Source organism: Tachypleus tridentatus, chromosome 4, assembly GCF_004210375.1.
Source record: "Tachypleus tridentatus isolate NWPU-2018 chromosome 4, ASM421037v1, whole genome shotgun sequence".
Classification (NCBI taxonomy): domain Eukaryota; kingdom Metazoa; phylum Arthropoda; class Merostomata; order Xiphosura; family Limulidae; genus Tachypleus; species Tachypleus tridentatus.
The window spans coordinates 32949149-32967179 of NC_134828.1; positions in this window are offsets into that span (position 1 = coordinate 32949149).

Here is an 18031-nt window from a genome sequence, read left to right on the forward strand (position 1 = left end):
ACTGCTAAATTAGGGACGGCCTGCACAGATAAACCTCGTGTAACTTCGCGCCAAATTCAAATACAAACCATAGAATGTAGGTCGAGAGCCATAGTCATTACAACAGGTGTGTACCAGCATTTAATGTTCTTGTTGTATTGAATTTAGCACAATATGCTATCTGTGCTCTGACCCCACGGTATCGAAACCCGGATTTAAGCGTTGTAAATCCACCGCTTAGCCACTGGGGGCAGCATCGAATGAGATGAAAAATCATTACAAAACTACTAGTTATATTTAACTTTGAATATTTTCGTTCTGTCAGTAATTGCAAGCATATGAAAACTCGAATGCATCACGATTTTTGTCAGTTTATGATTTTTTCAAATTAGTGTTTCTCAAAAACAAGTGCTTAAAAATATAGTTGGAAATTTGTATGGATAATCAATAAGTCCATAAAAAGAAAGATGTAATAGAATAAACAAAAATAATGAAATAAGTTAATTAGACCGTATAATTAATATTTCTCACAGTGTTAAAATATCACTTCTGGGTGTGCTCTACTCGTTGTTCACTCATTTACAGTCTACGAGGGATTGTACTTTAACTGTAGAAGTATACCTCTCAATTTAGTTCCGAGAAATAAAGTGAAGGTTAACAAATAGAATACAGACAATAAATTTGTCTTCGGTTTAAATTAAAATGCGGAATACAGTTTTTTTTAACATACATTAAAAACACGACACACTCTTACTAATATAGATAAACTCGAAACATAATATAAATTTGTTACGTTTACTACAGAGAAAATAAATATTAAAAACACCATCAATTTGTTTCTGGATGTGATTAGTTAGTAAAATAATAACGCTGCATGAAATACAAATCAAAAGATTACTCTTGATTATGTCTGTCCATATTATTACAGTATAGAAATTGAGAATAAGTTAGTTAGGGCCAATGCAAGTGTAACAGGTGCTATCATGGTTACAGTCTCGTTATGAAGGCAAACTGTTTTCACTGCAGCATGTTGTCTGTTTTAAACAAACAGTTTATGAAATCTTCTTTGATGACAGGTTTTGAAGATACCGTAAACTTTATATATTTCTACTCAAATATTACGTATATCACATGCATTTGAAATAATACAGATGTTAGATAAATGTATATAAACATTGTTTTCGACTCTTACATGTACTTTACACATACATAGTTTTAACAGCTTATCTTAGTATTTGTCTCTCACATCTTCTTATGTTTGATGACTCGTAGTACGTTTACAAAAATTAGCTTAAATGTATTAGTTTTTGTATTATTTATGTACTAAATATAAAAATAAATGTTAATTGCTTTTCTATAAGAGAGAATATTTGAGTACAATATTATCAGAAAGTTTCACAGATTGGTTAACCAAATTTTATAACATTCTGTATTAGTGTCGAAGAACAATAAAACTAAATGTAAGAATATCATGTATTTTTCATGATATTTTAGTTATTTTTTAAATTTTCCATTTTATCTCTTTAGACATAAAAAATTACTTCAGAAAACAAACAAACATTGAAATATTTCCTTCTTTATTACATGTAAGAATGTTCATACGAAGCTGCTGTTCTGCTTCTATAGTATTTTATGACTAGTTTGTTCCAAGTTTTGAAAACCTTTAAGACTTTTAGAATATCATTGGAGCTATGCTTTCATTTTTACTGCAGTCGTAATGAACAATGTACCAATCACACTGAAAAGAGCTTCACCAGTTATCATGATATGCGAAAGAATAAACAATTTCCACGGAACACCCTAAAGCCACACAGTTAGCTCTTTCAACGTAAAATATGATGAAATTAAAATTACTGAGGTTGGAACTGAGTAATACAAACACTAATATAATACAAACAACAACCCTACTTTTTGGAAACATGTATATTAAAATGTCGTGGATGATATCCAATCACTCAACGTTGGAGGACTGGCATCTGAGGATTTATAGCACTGAACATTTCATTTTGGTACTTGGAGTGGGGTCCGGCATAACCAAGGGTGTTAAGGAGAGCGACACGTAATCTGAGGGTCGCGGGTTCGCATTCCCGTCGCGTCAAGGATGCTCGACCTTTCAGTCGTGGGGGCGTTATAAAGTGACAGTCAATCACACTATTCGTTGGTAAAAGAGTAGCCCAAGAGTTAGCGGTGGGTGATGATGACTAGCTGACTTCCCTCTAGTCTTACACTGCTAAATTAGAAATGGCTAGCCCAGATAGCCCTCGAGAAGCTTTGCGCGAAATTCAAAAGACCAAACCAAACCAAACTTCGAGTGGTTAGAAGAAAGATAGGCTATTCTATGGCTTTATGTTGTTTAAAACATTTAGAAGATAACTATGGTTCATGTTTTTAAGAGTTATTCTGTGTAGTTAAATGCATTTGGAGCTACGAGTACTGATCATTTTCTCGACTAGGATCATTTTATGAAACTTCCTAATACCATTAAAGTTGAGTTTCAATATTACTGGTCATATTAGTGAGAAAATTAATGAGAAATAATATATTTACTCAAACAGCGTTTAAATAAGAAACATTCATTTGTTTTAAAATAATTATTGAGCTTCTATAAATAATCTAAATATATATATAATATTGATAAAAACACTTAAATGACAGAAAATATAATTAGATTTTTTAGTTCAAATTAATTAAATTCATTAAATATATGTGTCCTAGAGCAAAGCAAGTTTTAATGTCCATTTTGATATTATAATTCCCGTAGAGAGAGTTCAGTCGAAGGTACAATTCTACTTTTAAGGCATACTAAGCATATTTTGTTCCAGGCTTTCAAAAAACTTTCAGGACTTTCACAACACCATTGAAGACATGATTTTATTATTATTGCTGACGTAACGAATAATGCACCTACCACACTCATCAAAGTTACATCTTCACCAGTTATAGTGATTTGAAAAATGCAGGAAAAAACAATTTCCATAGAACTCACTAAGGCCACAAAGCTAGCTTCTTCTAAAAACAGGGCGTTAGTATAAAAATAATGGGATGCGAAACCAAGTATTTCAATCATTACTATAATCCAAGGCACAGTTCCACATTTTGGAAATATAGTTTCGTTAACCATATATAGGTAACTGTATAATATTACGATCTGTATAACCGAGTAATGGAAGATCACTACAGCATAGTGTAAAGATACAATCCGACGCACTATTATAGTCGACAATGATTCCAGAAAACCATACCCGACAGCTAGTGATAACCCCAGAATTCGAGATTGTGCATCCAAGTTGTTGTCCCATTCCTCAAATATAAATGAAGGACGAGTAATCAGGATGATCCCAACAATGGATAACGTGATGGCTATGACATCAAAAAAATGTACTTTTTCTCGCAATATCAAAAAACCTAGAATTGCGGTGAAAATCATGTCAGTCTTTGCGAGAACTGTAGTGTCGACTAATGGCAAGAAATCTAAAGATTTGTACAGAAACAAGATAGCTAGAGTTGCGATAATTGATCTGGTAAAAATTAGCAGATACTGACCCAGGTTCTTCGGAAGAAAAGAATGATCGCTATGTAAAATAACTGATACACATATAATAGCCATGCCTATTCCACGGTGGAACAATAATGCCTGTTTGGAGATACCTGAAACGATTTTAACCAATGCCCATTGGCTACTATGTGTGATACAATGGAGTAAGACTAAGATAATTCCAATGCCAGGAAACTGTATTTTCTGAAACGAAGACACAAATGTATTTGACATCTCAAGTGAGCTGTTTCGACTTGCTACTTTCTTTTTGATGTTCTCTTTTATCTGTGCCTTCTCAAGATGACGTTTATTTTTTTCTGCACAATCTAAAATGTTATAGAAAAATAAAGTATTAGTGACAGATTTGTTAGCAATCGAAACTTATGATAATATTTTTATTAAACCGGCAAATATGTAACTAACCAACGAAAAATTATTAATTTGACTCTCACATAAATATTATTTGGTGCATATAATTTACTCTTTAATAAAGATAACAAGACACTGAATAATTATTATGACAAACGAGCCCCTCGTGAGTTATAAGGATGAGAAGAAGTTATTTTTTCCATAGTGCTCGGTTTATTCATTCAGAAAGGAAACTAGCAGAAAAAACATATGAATATAAGGACATATTAAAAATGAAAACTCAATCTGTAACTTTTCAAACTTGTACTGATCGACATTAATCGTTCCTTTTCAGAATGTACACATTCAAGAAATGAAAAAATCATAAGCAAATAAGAATAAATAAAACATCAAATAATGTAATTCAAATTTTCATGTTTTAATATTTTCTGACATGTAATATTGTGGTAAACCCTGAAGCAAATAGATAATACTGGTTTTTCTAGGGGGTTACACCAAGAGGATTCGTTAATTACCTATTTCTTTGTTTCCAAAACTGCTTAATTTTATGGAATGCTTATCAGCTTCATTGTGACTACACCAAAGTTTTTTTCTCAGTGATGTCGAGAAGCCCCATTTGTAGAGAAATATATGTGTAAAAACGGTTAAAGAAACACCTTTAAACCTATATTAAAAATAATAAAATAAATAATATAAAATTATACATTCAAACATCTAACACCGCCCTTTACATTCCGACACTCAGATAAACAACCCCTATCAAACATGAGGTGAATTTCCGGTCAGTTATCTCTTTCTTTCTTTGTGAACCTGACAAAGACCGACGAAGGTCGAAACGTTGTTCACTCCTCTACGTAAAATATTTTCTCAACTCAGAGGAGCCGTTTTTACATATATAAAGATTTTTTCTATCGCATACCATTTAAATTCTCAAGAATACCTCGTGGAAAAGAGACCATTAGTTTATCAAAGAGAAATAAACTAGCTCAGTATAAGTCTATGTCAAGTATATTAGATCGTCTTTATTACACGCTAAAAGTTACTTACGCAAAATTCTCTAACCAATCTCGTTTCTTCTAACTCACATTGCAGTTGATTGTCTCAACTGAAATATTAAGTGTTCTCTTTACATCAAGTGAACAGTCCTTCAAATAATAAAAGCTACATGTATAAATTGATGTTTTCGCTTGCTTCCATCCGGATCTTATGCAAATGTTGCGACTTGTTGTTTGATTGGAGAAATTGAAAGGATTGTTGTTTGAGGGTATAAAATATGGATATACATCTGACGTTAAGAATATAAGCTATGGTATAGCATATTTCTATAGTAGTGACATCTATTACTCGAATTTGAAATAAATGAAGCCAATCCTCAACATTTTGGAGCTCTTGAAGATAGAAATAACTTGTCATAAGAGGACAATATAACAATATATTGGTAATATCAGCAAAAAATATTTAACACTTATAATTGTCATTTTTAATTAAATACTAACGACACACTAGTCTTAATCCTACTTTGATTCTGTTAACTGCTGTCATTTACGGAGATGTCCAACGCAGAACTATCTCCTGTGTCAGTAATGGCTGAAATTCGAAATACTGGTTCTTCCTGATTGAAGTGATCTGCGTTTTTATGTTCCTTAAAATGAATGAATCGGTTCCGGTTCATAGCCAATGTAGGTTCGCTAAGATAGTACTACTTAATAAGTCAAGACATGGAATAAATGCTAGTTAATAATTAGCCTCTTGTTAATGACAATTAACTTGTCAATTGATAAATAGACTTAGACGATCGTATACGACAATAACAATACGAAATTTGATATGTAATCTTCACAACCTTACCATAAGGACTTAAAATTATTTATTGTTACTTGCAATCTTCATACATATTTGACTTTTATGTAAAAATTCAGTGAAACCAGGTTTAATCACCATTGTTTTATAGTTAGATTACCTTAACGCTGAAACATTTTCTTTGTTTAATATACACATATTATGTGTATGAAATGTGCGCTGATTATTATCGCAAATATTACTTGTATGACTGACGAGTTTCCAGTGCATAGCAATAATAAAATATGTTTTATGTTTTTTTTTTAATATAGAATACAGTAGTTTTAATATGAGGCATTGTTGAATATTATTTTAAACCTTTGTTTGTTTTCTAACGTCACTGTAAGATCAAATGCAAAGTGTTCACTTAATATAAATAGCACAGCCATGAGTGGTTGAGTGGATAAAATGATGAATTCTCTTGTTTCAATGTAAATGTTTTATTGGACAAATAACTGTGAGTAAACTGTAGATACAGGTACTTTTTATTATTATTTATTTATTCATCTTTTTATGTTTATCTTTTTCTCATTCTAGCTTGGAAGAGTAGTTACCTTCCTACAAATGTCTGCACTCAGTGAAGGGTGATATAGATTTGGGACGTTGTGGACTTGAGGACCCCATCTTGCTTTCCTAATTTGTAATTTTCTGATGTGAGACTCGTGATTTGGAGGTTAAGACTGATAGACGGTGTATCCCCATAAAAATTTAGGTTCTATTTCCGCTGTCACCTCCAAAATGTAGAATACATTTTATTATTCTACGTTATAGCTTGAAGTTTATGTGTTTTGATTTATGGCTTCAGTATTTTACTTTTATAATATAATTAATCAAATGTTGGGATTAACTGTTTTTAACGCAGTTTTTCCTCATGATTTTGTTTATTCATCAAACTTCAATTAGACATAAATATCACTGTTTTCATATCACTGAAATATATATATATATATTTATTTATGTCCGAGATGAATATCATACAATATTGAAAAGAAAATTTTCATAATTTTATCCTCCTTTGTACCAGGATTGAATAAAATAATAACTAACAAAACAAAACGTAAAATAAAATATTATTTTAACAAGTAACCTGGGAACGTTAACAAATAAAATTAAAATAATTCGAACGTGAGTGTGAGATATAGATAAATAGATAATATGAACTAAAAATTTACAAAAACTTCAGATTGGTAAAAAAAAGGGTAAATCTTATTTTATAAATAAAGAAATAGAATTTGAAAGTTGAACATTAAATAATTTTGTAAGCACAGTTTAAAATATTTTTTTTCCTTTCAATCCTAGATTAATAAACTTTTAATCACATTCTACTTCATTTATGAATTTACTCCTTACCGTTGCATGACCTTTCATCATATATAACCTTGATTTTGTTTGTTATTAAGCACTTTCCTACAAGAAGGACTACCTAGCTCTGCCCACCATGGGTACGAAATCCGGTTTGTGGTTGTGTAAGTCCGCAGGCATACAAATGTGCCACTGTAGGGACTACGTGATATATGAACCGCAAGAAATGAAAACAAATATAGAATTAAACTTTACCACGAACCCTTCTCATAACTGTTGTAATTCATTGTTGTGCATAACCGTCTAAAAATTAGTAATTAATAATAAAGTGTTGGTCTCAACTGCAGACTACTATATAAAATCGACTTCTTAATTTGTGAATGAAAAATAAATGAGAGCATATAGATTCATATGAGACTTCGCTGAGAATAAAATTCACTAAATATATGTTTTGTTCTTTCATTCGAAAGCAAAAACGTTCCGGAAATAAATATTCAATCCTCAACAGCCACCTGGACGACTTAAAAAAATTGCAATTTAAATTCCATTTCTCATGACGTTAATAAATCCACGTGCTGAAAAAATTTCAAAAATCGTAAAAAATTTACTTATTGTCTCAACTATAAAAAATTTCTATCGAGTTAACATCTACTTACGTAAGAAAATTAAATGAAATTTGCAGTCCAATAGGTAAATAACAAAGTAGTGTCTGTTGTAATTAAGCGCAATCCTACACAAAAGGTTTCAAGCGGTAAAAGTAGGTAGACATACCGAGGGCTAGGCATGGCCAGGTGGATATCGACTCGACTCGTAATCCGAGGGTTGCGGGTTCAAATCCAATCACACAAAACATTCTCGCCCGTTTCTGCCGTTGAGGCGTTATTAAGCGACGGTCAATCCCACTATTCGTTAGTAAAAGAGTAGCCCAAGAATTGGCGATCGATGGTGATGACTAATTGCCTTCACTCGTGTCGTACACTGCTAAATTAAGAACGACTAGCGCAGATAACCCTCTTGTAGTTTTGTGCGAAATTCAAAACAAACCAAAACATATACCCAGAGTTACGAGAAAAATAAAAAAATATATAATTATTATCCTATAAATAATTATAATTAGACTTAGATAGTAATAAAAACTATTACCTGCTATAACAGGTGTTATTCGATCACTGCAAGCTTCTTGTAAGTATTTATACTTGCTAGTTGAGAGTATCCGTTGAAGAATCAAAAGTATATAAAGGATAAAGTTAAATACTGTTTTTCTACATTATCTCTTCTGTTACTACGCCCTAAATGAAGGACGATAAAATTTCTATTTTTTTTTAAATAAGATGTTTAATCGCAGGCAGAATTTTTACGCAACTATAAGAGGGCAGTGAAATAAGTTTTCTTTACTAAAATGTTCAAGTTAAGTTGATTTCAACAAAACTTCTACACAGCATCTCAGCGTAAAGTTGGAAGGCGTATAATAAAAAAAAATTGGGTTGTATACTAAACGCTATGGAAGATAATGCTTAAGTCGCTTAAAGACACGATTACATCACAACTCTCTGTCTGCTTGACTTTTATATACATTTGTATTCATACTAAACGTTGAGTATTAGGTACAATGTGTCAGAATGTTACTATACATTCCTTAGTCGTTAAAACTTCATATTCTAACTGTTGTAAGTCCATAAGCTTGCCGATGAGTCTTAATCAGTATATTTTTTTTGTTGCATTTACCTTGTTCCATCTTTTTTTGGTGATTCTATTGGCGTCCTGTAGCCCTTAATATTTTGTATATATATACATATTTAACCAAAAACTTCATCATTAATTCTAGATCTAAAACGAGCTAGTGTTTCTTGTTTATTTTATTTCTAAGCAAGAAATTATCATTCATTTTATCCATTAAACGAACACTCCATCATTTATTCTATTATGCAAAGAATAACATCACATCTTTTAACTGGGGACACATCTTTATATTTGCTACGTATTTTCTGTTTTGATACATGTCTATTACCTAATGAAGCTCTGCCTACCATATCACCCACTAGTCCAGTTTAAGCTTTTCGAGGTAGAGATTTTATTTGTTTGTGGTAAATCTACAAAAGCTGTCTTTTGGTGTGTGTAATTTTTAATTGCCGACCCTGTGTAGGGTAAAAAGCCATCAGCACACACTGCCATCACTTGAGTAATTCTCTTACAAACGAAAAGGAAAATTTACAATCCTTCTCATTCTTACTGCTCCGCCTCATTGAAAAGCCAATCTTCAATCTATCGATTCATAAATTATGAGTCACGCGCCTAAGCCTTTAGGTATGTCAGACCTACTATCGAATAAGTTTCAAAATTATTACAAAACTACCAGTTATATTTTAGTTTAAAATTATTTGTTATACATCATAATCGTAATCCCATGCAAAGCTTAAATACGTCAAGATTTATTTTCATCTAATGCTTGAAATGAAAGGCAATCTTTTTTCTGTTTTAAGAGCTGTGTAAACAATGACACTCAATGTTATTGTGATTATTTTTAGATGTTATTTCACTTTCTTTCCTATTTTAACGTTTATACATCTTAGTTTGTTTTTGAATTTCACACAAAGTTACAGGATGTCTACCTGAGCTAGCCGTCCCTAAATCGCCAGAGCAAGACTAGAGGATATGTTTTGGAATTTCGCGCAAAGCTACACGATGGCTATCTGCGCTAGCCGTCCCTAATTTAGCAGTGTAAGACTAGAGGGAAAGCAGCTGGTCATCACCACCCACCTCCCACTCTTGGGGTACTCTTTTACCAACGAATATCACGGTTGAAAGGGCAAGCATATTTGGTGTGACGGGTATTGGAACCCGCGACCCTGAGATTACGATTCGAACTCCTTTACACACCATTACGGGCTACATGTCTTGGTCTCATAATCTTGGTGTTTTGGAATGATTTCAAGTCTGCAGCAAGTTGTTGAATAATCCAATCATCATTACGTAATGCTCTTGTGCGAACCCTTTGATCTTCTGTCAACTTTCTACGCTTTTTGGGTCGTAACGTAAGAACAAATTAAAATATAGTGTTAAACACATTTTTAAATTAACCTTTATTTGTAGAGTGATGTTAACTTGATTTCTTCTAGATACACCCGTATCATGTGAAAGCTCCTTGCGATATTTTTTCTATATTGTTAAGACATTGCCTGAAGTACTATGACAGTTATATGATACACTAAATTTTACTAGTATATTTATTCAAGTGTAGCTCTTATGACATGCCCTTGTTACACATACAGGGTAAAGCAAATGATTAGTTGGTATTCTCATCCTAGCTAATTCAGTTGTCAAAAGGAATCCGTGATACATTATAGTAGTGTTGAAATTTATATTCGGTAGTGGAATGAAAAAATCAGCCCAATAAAATGGAATGAATTACAAATCTTTCTTTTGTGTAACACTTTTACCCAGCACTGCATGTATTAGCTCAGCCTCACCATTACACCAGTAGAGCCTATGGTAGAAGATGTGTTGAAGTCTTGATGTACAAAAAAACTAAACTGTCCAATGACAATAATGGGGTTCCACAGTTAGTCTAAACCATCCGGCACATTATAACATATGGTATAAGTGACTCCATGTTAGAGTTCAGCCTGAACACTCCTCAACAAATGGATCTAAAGTTGAAATAAGAATCAGTCAAGCTAGAATCAACTGTAAGCTTCTGTAGAAATGTTAAGTGTTCTTTAGAAGGTTGTCAAGATAATGAAAAAGTACAGCACTTTTATTGTTTAAAGCTTTGGTGAGATCATTACTTATTATCTAAGCCCAACAAAAACATTCATGGATCTAAAGTCTTGAAAAAGTGGCATGAGTTTGCCAGTTCTGATTTGGTGTCACATAAGTTATTATTAAACAAACTTCGGTAGCAGTTTAGAAATAAACAAGCACCCTAAGTTCACCTTGGTGATTCAGTGTTAAATTTACTCAACACAATATTCCATTGTACAGTTTAGCAAAACCCAAACAAACAATCCTAATCTTATTTTGCTTTGTTATCTTTTGGTGGGTAATGTTGTATTCACTCCCATGTCTTGCCTGACATACGTATTATACATACAGAGACAATCCATATATTTGGAAAGTACATGATCCTTGAGAATAATAGTAATTATATTATGTGTACATAAGTTCATATTTTATTTGTCTGAATTGGATTATGAGAGTTTATTTATAGATATCTTAGCAGAGACACAGTTATAATTTTTATAGAACGTTAAGAGATCCATTGCCCTCCCTTCAGCAAAAGTTCTGTCATGTGTCAAAATACTTAGCTTTATTGCTTTGTAATTATTTTTCAATAAAACTCTTTTCGCTCGTATTACTTTGTCTGCAGTCTCTTTCATTACTCTACACAAATCTATACATTATATGTAGGTTTATTTATGTATATTAGTTTCAATCTTGTTTTTTAATACACTTTGTACATATTTTAATATATTTATTGTTTATTGCATACCATTTTAACATACATAAAAAAAATTTTGATTTATCTTTATTTTTAGTTATTATAGCTTTGCTTTTTATATTGAATAATTGTATAATCACTGTTTATCTTAAATATTTCTTTATCTCACCATTAAAACAGCAGTATATTTGCGGCCTACAACTGTAGCGAACAGGTTTTGTTCCACATCGTTGGAGAAGTACAGAAACTTTCGTGCTTTACTACAAATAGACCACTTTCTTAAAAACAGGATTTTTAATCTTTGATATATTTGTTTTATGTGGTGTCTTTTCTGCATTTTATGCACACTTGTATTTACTTTAAAATTATTAGTAGTTTTCTTATAGTTTCTATATTATATCTTCCTTTCAAAGCTGAAAAAGGTTTTAAAATATTTATATCATCATAATGTTCTTCATTCACTGCTAAAAGATCATGTATTTACGTCCTATTTTCATCCAATCTATTAAACTACCTTTTTCTAAGGAGGACAGATGATTATTGTTTAAAGATTATAAGTTTTAGTTCCTTTTATTTATATTGCTAATTGCAAAATACGTTAGAGAACTCCTTCCAAAAATGAGAGTTAGTTTCTGTTAAATAATTGTTATCATTAAAAGGTATGTGTATGTATTTACTTTCAACATACGTATAAAATGTATATTTATCACATTTTCATTATAAATTTTTTGAATGTTGTAATAAATTTTTATACTTTTTCAGGGGTTTCTCCTTAATTTCTTCATGAAGTAATGTTTCCTTGTTACTTTAAGTTTCTTAATTATAATTATAGAACTATTCTTTACTTATTTTATTATCCCTTTTGTTATGATATTTATAAATGATGAAAAATAATTTTCTATTTTCAGTCCTAATTTTTCACATGTGGTGAATCATTTTAATTTTGACATGTTTAGAAATATTTTATTTCATAACGTATTATATGTAATTCTATTTAAACTGAAATTGTTTTGCATTTATATGTAGTTCTTTGTTTAAAGACAATGTTATTTATGTGGTAAAGAACATAAACTTCTTAGCCATGTTGCAGGAATAAAATTAATTACGAGCTTGAGGACGAGCCTGAAACAGAGGTGGAGGGAAAAATGTGATACATTTTCCGCTATCTTTCATTAATATAGGGTTTCCAGAAAAAAAAAATGTCATCAATATGTTCTGTGATTTCGAGCTTTGGGAAGAAATTAGTGATGTCGTATTTTGTGAATGTAGAATCATTTGTTTGTCACATGAGAATGTCCAGAAATGTGGTGAAATGTATTCCTTGTAAATGAAACAGATATTTCTTGTTAAGTAGGAAGAAACAGATTCATCAGAATACAGACTTGTTTTGTAATACAAGTGAATACTTGAATGGCGATACATCCCCAGGCAATAAAGCTGTACAGTATAACAAATCATTACTTCGCATCAAGTGTGTATTCTGTTTTTTTTCTTATATTGAGTGTAAATCATTCAATTAAATTCGTATTTACTTTGAAATTATTCTGTACGAACCTGTTGTTATAAATATTACCACGAGTCTGATTTGATTAGTCAAATGATATGATAATATTATTCAAACACCCACATATTTATATGTGTGAAGTTCAGTTACCTTTCTGTCAATAGGATTTTTGTTGTTAGTAACTATTAAAGTTTCATCACTTTCTTTTATAGTGGTAACTTTTGGTGGGTTAGTATATATTGTAACATCTTGATTAGATTAAATTGATTTGCCTCTCACAGAATTCGCTGGAAGTTTGGTGAAATCTCTAGTTTTCTCATTACACGCAAAATATCTAAGAATATGAACAGTAATTAATATGATTATCTGTAATATTAACAGAATTTTATTTTAAATTTTTGTGTCACCAGTTACCTATTTGAAAGACCATTAACCAATGTTGGTGTAGCAACAGATACACAATGAATTTTCTCCATATTTTACATAGTTAACTTGCATGCGCTTGGAAATAAAAAAATAGATCCTCATGATAACAGTTCACAGTTAAATATCAGATAAAAAGTCATAATCAAATGCTCTCGGTGTCTCAGCAGAAAATTTGATAGTTTCATAACGCTAAATTTGGGGAACTGATACTTTAAGAGAGCTCAAGACACATCTACCTTGTATAATCAAATATATTTTGAACTACAAGTAATTATCATATACGAGACAAGAATAGTGGTTATAATATTCTATTTCCTTGGAAATAAATAATTGGCTTCAAAAATGCTCGCAAAAAGGTTTTTCTACATAATGTTAGTTAAAAACTCTTAAGTGAAAAATTATGATTTCTTTTCTCTGTAACATATTTAATTAAACAAAAGTTTTTACGTTTTATTTATTTTCTGATCCTAGTTAATAAAATAAAGTAGAATTAATTAAAATTTGGCGTGAATTTAATAAAGGAGTTTGTAATTCTTTTATTTATCTTATTATTCCTACAAAGTAATTTGAGTTTAACCTACAATTCTTGTTCTAAATAATTCTAGGTTTATTTTGTTAAACGCTTTTAGAGAAACTTTCAGGACTTTCAGAATACCATTGAAGAAGTCATTTCATACTTACTACTAACGTAAGAAAATATACATGCACTCCACTCAACAAAGTTTCAACATCAACAGTAAATATGTTATGTAAGATGAAAGAAAAATAATTTTCAGATAAACACACAATTAGCCTTTTCAAAGAACAAAGCATTAACAAAAAAACAACGGTTGCTGAAAGTAAGAATTCAAATCGCTAATATAATCCATTGTATATTTCCACATGCTTCAAATGCAGTCTCCTAAAGTATAAAATGGATTTTGGAATAAGGTGTTTTTAGGGATAGTACAGAAAGAAAATTTAATTGTTGTCAAAAATATTTGATGACGACAAGAGTTCTAAGGGGTAGTTATAATTAGGAGCTGGAAGAGACATGTTTCACAGAATAACATGCTCCAATTGATCTCTTTGCCTAGACTTATTTCATTCACTTTAACAGTGAAATGTAAAAATAATTTGAGAAATAAATTGGACATTTTCGTTCATATTGCACAAATATTGTTAAATTCTTCCCTAATGACAAGTAATTTCTAACCTAACCTGTACGGACAATTTTGTTGTCACGCATCGCGTCTTTTATGTTGAAGCAATAGATGCCACCACTAAAGAAATGTGTAATACAATAGTTTATAAACCCAGCATTACATAATAAAAATAATATATATGTGATGATGTGAGATTTAAGCTATTTAGTGTAAACATTTATGCTTCCGTGTCATAATTTGTTATCATTATCCAACGAAGAAAGCATAATTTAAATTTACGTCATTTTTAATGGTTTTTAAAGGAGTGATGAAATCTACTGAAAGTATAAATGAGTTGTTAATGAAAATAATAATAAAAAGCAAAGGTTTCACGTGAAATTTGAAAACTTTCTATTGCATGAAAGCAATATTAATTTCAAAATTAAAATTACAGCGTAGTGTAAACAAGTCATCCGACGCACTATTATGTGACTCAACGACACACAAAACCCATAACCAACAGCTAGGATAGACCCACGAATTAGAAATTGCACACCCGATTTACTGTTCCATGTTTATGGCTAAGAAATAAATCATTTGTACTTTTTCTCGCAGTATTAAAAAACCAAGAATTGCTATGAAAATTAATTTTGACTTTTGTAAGGACTGTAACGTCGAGTAACTGTAGAAAGTTTAATGATTTGTACAGAAATAAGATAGATAGAGTTCGGGTAATTAATCTGGTGAAAATTATTAAACATTGGTCTAGATTTCTCAGCAGAATAGTATGGCCGCAATGTAGAATAACTGGTACATAAAAAACAGCCATGAGTATTGTATGGTGAAATAATAATACCTGTTTGGAAATGTCTGGAACCTGTTTAACCATTACACATTCACAACAGTAAGTGAATAATTTAGTGAAGCTAGAATAATTCCAATTACAGGACACTTTATTTGTAAGACGGACATACGAATGGTTTTGACATTTCAAATGAATTGTTTCAACTTGTTTCTTTAAGTAATTCTGTTTTTAAAATTCGTATTTATTTGTGTTTCCTTATATTCCAATTCACTTTGTCCAGACAATCTAGAGTATGATAGAAAAGAAAATATATCTGTTAGTTTTTAAGAAACAAGAATTATAATGATGATTTATAAATCCTGGAAATATTTATTTTTCAATAAACACAAATTCCATAATTTTACTTCCACCTGAATTATATATATTAAAAAGCAATATTAATTTAGGCAAATAATTTACTGTTCAATAAAGAGGTCAAAAAATAAGTAAATGACATGGATTCATCCTTGTAACACATTAGCCCCTAAATTACCAGCTGGTTAACATGACTTCTGTCACTGATAAATTCAATGCACTTCATTATATTCGGTACTTTTAACTCTCTTGTAATATTTAATGTTATAATCTTTTGAATAAAAAGTTATGCAAGAAAACCTGATGTAGTATAGTCATATTTAGGTAACGGACTACGTATCTCTAATAAGCACCAATGTGATTTCTCGAGAAATGCATATTTTATTGTCCAATAAGTAACAATTATAATGTAGACGGAAGACATTTAGAGCTTTGTATCAGTCTTAAATTGTGAGTACTAATGAAGAAAAGAAGGTACTTCTTTCCATAGCACTCAGTTTATTCAATACACAAAGGAAATTGACAGATGTATAAATATAAAAATATACGAATATATTTAAGATAAAATTTCAAGTGGTAAGTTTCAAAAATTATACTGAACTGACTTTAACAGTTTCTTTTCTTGGTATATACTTGTGGTTGTAGAAATTTTAGAACCAAAAATAGATAAGAAAATAATAAAAAAGACATTCTATAAAACCCTGATGTGTAATACGCTGGTAAAACCTAAATAAATTGGTTAATACTTGATTCTTAGGATATTCTTTAATTATTTATTATTTTTGTTTTCAAAGATGCTAATTTCTATAAAGTACTTATTAGCTTTTTATGATGATATCAATATTTTTCTATCATACACAATTCAAATTCTGATGATAATCGCAACGAAAACAAACCATCAGTTTGTTCTCTAGTTTTTATTGAATGCTAAAAGGTACTTACCGAAAATGCTACAAAGATCTTGACTTCTTCTAACTTATATTTCAGTAGCTTATCTTCACTGTAATATGAATAATTCTTTTTACATAAAACATACAGTCCTTGAAGTAATAAAAGCTATTAAGTGACGTTTTCACTTAGTTTTGTGCAGACCTAATGCAAATATTACTTGTTGTTTCATTAGAGAAGCAAAAGCGATTGTTGTTTGAGAATAAAATATGGATACACATATGACGTTTTATTCATATTTCAATAGTTGCGGCATCTGTTATTTCAATTTGAAATAAACGAAGTCAATTTTGCAATTTTGAAGTAAGAAATTACTTGTCATAAAGCGACATCGTATTAATATATGGGTAATATCATCAGATAATATCCGACACTTTTCATAAATTGTTTTGAATATTTAGCACTCTTAAAGTGGATGATATAAATATACAAAAACGTTAAACGTTACATAATAAATAAATAAGTTGTAAATGTTGACCGAGGGTTTCTTATAAAATTTCTAGCACATTGCAATTAAGTTATCTTGTTATCTCTTTATGTTCGGAATGCTTGTAGGTCCATCACTTTGATCGTTACTTAAGTTAAATAAATTCTTCCACCTTCTTTTTTTTATTATGTCTTAATTAAAGAAGATAACACACCAAGCTTTAAGATAAGGCGTCCGATCGTATGAAAGTATTCATACATATTTTACGCAACTATAAGAAAGCAGCGTAATTAGTTTAATTTACTATAATTTTTAAAGTTAAATGGAAATTAACGCTAATTCTAAAATGAATTTTGCGCCATATCACACAGTTGGTCAGTGAAAAGATGTATTCTGAAAGCTTTCGATGAAAAAGATTACGTCACTTAAAGACGTCATTGCTTACACCATATCACTCTCCGTTTGACTTGTTTGTTTTGGTTGGTCCTTAATATTTTCTATATATCTATTTGTATTTATAACTCCTGTATTTATTTAATATCTTAATAAATAATTTTTTTTATTGTTCGATGTCCGAAATTTCTGTGTACCATCACGTGGTCAAAGTTTTGAAGGTTAATGTAGCACGTATTGCCACTTGTTCGGTTCCTTCGTTTCAATAAAACCTCATTGTTCATTCAAGATGTTAGTCGAGCTCGTTCATTTCATTTCTAACCGAGAAGCTATCACAACTTACATCATTAACGGAGAATGTCATCACTTATACTGTGTGAAGAATGACATATCTTTCAACTTGGGACAAATCTATATATTTTCTGGGCGTTTTCACATTGGCTCTTTACCCATTGCCAAACTGAAAAGTTTGTCGACAGTTCAACAGACGCAAATTACACTCATTGACACACAGGTACATTTCCCTTGACACGATAGCTAACTACTTATTTTCTTCACACCTGAAATTTTTACCGATAAATTCTCCTC